General features: G+C 50.5%; 1 protein-coding gene across 2 annotated transcripts in view; it reads left to right on the plus strand.

Annotated features, from left to right (window-relative positions):
• The first annotated feature begins 4,787 nt into the window (after positions 1–4,787).
• The window catches only part of CDIP1 (cell death inducing p53 target 1), a 60,897-nt gene continuing 60,309 nt past the window's right edge, over positions 4,788–5,375 (plus strand). For both annotated transcript variants that reach the window (XM_025216221.1, XM_025216220.1), the window contains exon 1: positions 4,788–5,064. The gene's annotated coding sequence lies outside the window, so the exon portion shown is untranslated. The remainder of the gene's footprint in view (positions 5,065–5,375) is intronic.

The raw sequence follows: 5,375 nt of genomic DNA on the forward strand, positions 1-5,375 counted from the left end.
GTCCCGGGCGGGGCCAGGCCACTGTCACCAGACGTGCAGGCACTGGTGAGGCGGCTGAAGGAGGGCATCAGGAAACAGTTGGATCCCTTGCGGTTGAGTACGGTCCACATGCTGGTGGGCATGTGCGACCTGAGGGTGAAGGGGAGCATGTGCACTGGCAGTCCCCAAACCCTTGATCACTGGATGCAGGTGCTGGTGAACAAAGTCAGGGAGGCCAAAGTGTAGAGGTGAGGGGATGCAGAAGAGAGAGATCCATTTTCCCGTGCCAGAACTCCCAGCACCAGCACTGGCGCCAGCACTAGCACCAGCACCAGCCAGTCTCCTCCACGCCAGCCACTGCCAATGTGGGCCATGGGCATGGTTTCAATGCTGGGGTCTAAATGCGCCAGACCCCAGCCTCGGGCAGGTAGCGCTGAGGCTTTGGTGAGTGCCACCCTCCTCACTCTGTCTGCACCAATTTCCTTTTCTGAGGTTTTGAAAAGCCAAGTAATGCCCTGCTCTCAGCTGGAGGGGGCACTAACTGCATCACCAGCCAGTAGGGGAAGAATATGTCCCTGCTGAGCTCATTCTGCCAGGACAAACTTGGAGGTATGGGATTGGGGCTATGGGGAAGGAGGAGGCCCCAGGTCCTGGGCATGACCACTAAAACTGTACCCTGCCAAGGTAGGGAGGCCTGGTGGGACTGCTGGCGGTGCGGCAGCCCCGTAAATGCCAGGACCAACGATCCCCTGGTGAAAGGCGGGGAGGAGGCGCCGTAGCCTCCAGCTAACTCACACACGCACAAAGTCCTGGCTGGGGAACGCCCAGACCTGTTACGTCTTTGACAGGCCTGATGCTTGCTGGTTGCACTGTAGTTGTGAGGTTCCAGGTAAGCTCAGTTTAGCTGCCCGGGATGCCAGCTTTAGGGTTGAAAACCCCTTTGTCAGGCTGAGGAAGTACCTGCAGGTGGTCCTAGATGGAAGATGCAGTTTCCCCCAACCCCTGCACCGATCTTCTTGAAACTTGGCATGCTTTGTGGCCTCAGTAAAAGCTACCACCCCTGCAGTTTTCAGCCCCCTGTGGTGTAATACACAGCCGTGACATGAGTTTGGCTTTCAAGAATTTGGGGTAAAGTTCCCCTCAAACCCCTGCACCAATCTTCTTGAAACTTGGCAGACTTCATGCTCTTAGTAGAGGCTATCATTTCTGCAAGTGTCATCCAAATCATACAAAAAACAACAAAGTTATAGATCTTCCATTGATTCCCCATTATACCCTATAGCCGGATCTTGGGGGCGGCTCTGAAGCTTCGGAGACACTTTGGCTGGATTGAGGTGGAAACCCGGTCCGGAGCTCCAGATCAGATCATGGCCATCCGAAGCAGTCAGATACAAAGCCGGATCAGATCACTGCCAACTCCCCCAGCCCTAATTTCTGGGTATAATCCCTGCCCAAAATCCAATTCCTTATTCAGGTCCATTAATCTAGCACGGTGGTCGGGGTGCTGTCTTTGGCACCCTGGCGTGGCTAAACCGTGTTTTAGGCTGGGCAAGTCTCTGGTCAGAGATGTACAGGACAGTCCCCCGGTGGCACAGAGACACGATCTGGGGTGCCCCAAGAAGAATTTCTTGGGATAATCCCAGTCCAAAATCCAGTTCCTTATTCAGTTCCATGTATTTAGCACAGTGGCTGGGATGCTGTCTGTTGTCAGCCTGACACAGCCAAACCACAGTTTGGGCCGGGTAAATCTCTGGTCACAGATGTCCAGGACAGTCCCCCGGTGACACAGAGGTATTATGATGGGTGGACCAAGCAGAATTTCTAGCCATGATCCCAGCCTGAAAGATAGTTCCTTATTCAAACCATTATACTTAGTACAGTGGGCATGGAGGCTGTTAGTTGGCAGCCTGGCACAGCCAAACCGTGCTGTGGGCCAGGCAGGACTGTGGTCAGGGTTCTTTGGGACAGTTCCCCAGTGGCATCACCATGAAATTTGGGGTGGCCCAAGAAGTATTTTGCCCCATAATCCCATCCTAATCTGACCTTCATTTAGGTCTCTGTACTTGATGTGGAATATTATTTTACATATTAATTAGTATATATGCATAGCTAATGAACTTTTCTTTCTTTAGGATGTGGAATTCATTAATAACAAGTTTTTATTGGGTCTAGATTAGTTTTGAAAAAGGAACCCGGAACCGGGAATAAGGAACCAGGACTAAGGAACCAACTTCAGCCTCATACATGTAGCAGGGTCCTCATTTGTTAGGAGAAGGATGGGATGCTTGCCTGAGTCAGCAGCAGTGGAGATGGTCCAGGTGACTGTGAGTGGAAGCAGAAGGGTGGTTCCCAAAAAAGAATCTCTAATTTCACCATGGAAAGATTTGAGAACCATTGGTCTACTGCAAAGACAAAAGTGACAGGGAAGGCAGGGTATACAGGTTCTACTCACAGCTCTAGCGTTGATTTAAAATGAAGCCATGAGCAAATCACCTAATTTTTCTCTGTCTCAGTTTCATCCTCTGTAAAATAGGCAAAATGATAAACCACCTTGGAAAGCTGCTTTGAAATCCTTGGTTAAAAAGTGCCACACAGTTGCTAAGCAATATTACAGGTAATCCAGCCGTGTTTTCTAGAATATTTGTACTGTTGTGGACTACTGGACTAATTTTTTCATCCATGATTTATTTCATTATTACCCTGCCATGGAGACTGTAATATCATTGGGACTGGGCCTGGGTTTTCATGTGTTTCTGTACAGCACTTAGTGTATTTAAACTGCTACAAGAAAAATAAAATAGCAAAAGTTATTGCCTGTGGCAGTAAAATTGTTTCTTCAAGTAACCCACTAAGTGGAATTGAACATTTCCTTGCTTCCAAAAAACACACTGCTAAATTCCTTGTTTTGCTTTTCCTTCCCACTGAGACTGTCCTTCCTGTCAAAAATCTGAGAGACAATTTCAGGATAACATATCTCAGAGCTGCTCCATGCTATTTGATCCATAGATTGATTACCGTGTGTGCCAGGGAAAGTCTATTTTGTCCTTCAAAACTTGATATCTCTTTTGGAAGAAAATCCTCCTAGGTAATGTGCGGGCCGGGAGCGGTCCGAGGCCCTCGGGGGCTTTCGCGGCGGGCTGTGGCCAGCAGCCCTGGCATGCGGGTCGGGGAATGCAGGCCGGTGGACTAGAATTAGGCACGGACGCGTAGCGGTTGATTAAAGATTATTTTACTTACACCGTAGATGGTCGCGGTGCAGGCAGGAAAACTTGCTTGAGTTGCAGTTACAGACAGGAAAGAAGAAAAGTGGACAAGAGTTCCTTCCACGTGAACCTCTAGCCCAATCCAGTTGAAGGCTCTAAAAACGCGAGCCCGTCGTGTCAACTGAAGAAAACAACTCGGAGAAGAGCTCTGGATACACGCACACGAAGTTTGCTAGGCTCCGTGGAACTTGCGCGCAGGGAAGGGGTTCGTCAAGGGATCGTTCGGCGACGGGGAGAGGCCAGAGGTTGATCAGACCCCTATAGCCTTCTTAAGGCACACGCTGGGTTCGATAGGCTCCGCAGCGCTTAGAGTTCTTTACAAGACGTGAAGCCCTCCTCCTCCTCCTCCTCCTCCTCCAGATGGTTGTGGAGTCCTCCCTTGCGGGGTTCTCCTCGGAGTTCTTCAACTTGGGCGGAAACCGCTCAAGCCTCTTATACTGCTAGCAAGCCAATCGCTAGCCGCCACATGGGAATAATTTAGAACTGGCCAATAGTGGGACACAAATTTGCATGCGGGTGGCGGGAACTCCTTTGCACCGTGCATTTCTCTTTGCAACTGAGAAATGCACCCTGCAAAGAAAGCTCCGAGTGGCGGGAAATAATTTAGCAGTGCCGAAGCGCACACAAACAAAATCACACCCTTGGATTGTGACAGGTAAGTGGCACAAAAATGGCCCCTGCCTGCCAGAGGGGAGGCGAGAATGAAATAATAGAGTGAGAGATACTAAATTGGTCTCTTGCTTTCTGAGCTTGCAGTGGCTGCGAATGCTGTGGAAACAGAAGGTTCACTCCAGCAAGCTCGGCACTAACCATCCAGAGCTTGTCAGAGAATTTGTCACCTCTCCCCCATTTACAAATTGGTCTGTCTTGGCAAGCTTGCATTTATAAAGTAGCAGCTTTCATGATCAAAATAGTTCTGCATTCAGTGGGCAAAGCTCTGAAATTCTGAAGGCACCTTATTTACACTTTAAAATGTAGGCTTTAAAATGTAGTTGAATATGAAATAGATTACTACAAATAGTCCAGTGGCCCAGGTGACATTTACTTTGCCAGTCAAACTTCTTTGCATAGTTTAAAGCGTGCAACAGAATTCCATGCTCTCAGGATGAGACTGGAGGTCTTGGAAGATGGGCAGCAGGTAACTGGGGCTTTACCTAGGCATGGAGGGGCAGTCTGGGACTTGGACTACATCCAGGACTTGCGCGCCTCTGCTGCCTAAGGGCACTTTGTGTCCAAAAGCTTGTCTAACATCTGTCCCCAATGTACAAAGTATTACCAAACCAACCTTGCTTCTCTCCGACCCCTGGATTACAACTCTCCTCTCTCCTGCTCCCTGTAGCAGCAGTGAATCAGTTAAGGATGTTGATATTTTTATCACTATCCTTCTTCAGAGCTAAGGTTGCCAACCCTGTCTGAATCTACTGGGGAGGTGTTATCACATGATGTAAGGACATTAATGACTGATCTACTGTACTGTACTCAGGAAGGCAAATGCACATTACTATTACATTTTAAAAACTCACTGGACTACTGTATCAATTGGATTCAACGTTTAATATTTATTTGAATGAATGCCCTATCATTTATCTCCCGGGTGACTCTCAGCAGTGTCCTGGAGATTTATGCCTAATTCCCGGAGACTGCCGGGCGATGCTGGAGGGCTGGCAACCCTACTCGGAGCAATTGTTCCCGGTGTGCGGTACCGGCGCAGGAGGGGCCTTGGGAAGCCTGGATTTCCTCGGTCGGTGTCCAAAGGGAAGGCCGCTCGGGCCAAGCGCTCAACCCCGGAGGGGAGAGAACGGCTTTGGAGACGTGGATATTTGTAAGTGGCCCCGGGCCCTCTGCGACTTAGTGACGCGGGGAGGAGGGTTTGCGTCACGGTTTTCAGCTTTCCCCTCACGTCAGAGGCGAAGAAATTCATGTTTGCTCAACGGGGCGGCGGAGGTTCCCCGCTGCCCCGGGCTGTGGGGAGCGCCACGGGCCTCAAGACACGGGCTGAAGTGGTTGGCGACACAGGCCCGCCCCGCCAAGGGCCGCGGGGACAAGGGGAGCCTGGAGCGAGGCGCCGCTCGCGGGGTCGGTCTCGGTCTCGGTCTCAGCGCTGCGGCTCCCGCGGGCTCACACGGGTCGCCC

This window comes from Alligator sinensis, unplaced genomic scaffold, assembly GCF_000455745.1.
Source record: "Alligator sinensis unplaced genomic scaffold, ASM45574v1 scaffold1416_1, whole genome shotgun sequence".
Taxonomy (NCBI): Eukaryota; Metazoa; Chordata; order Crocodylia; family Alligatoridae; genus Alligator; species Alligator sinensis.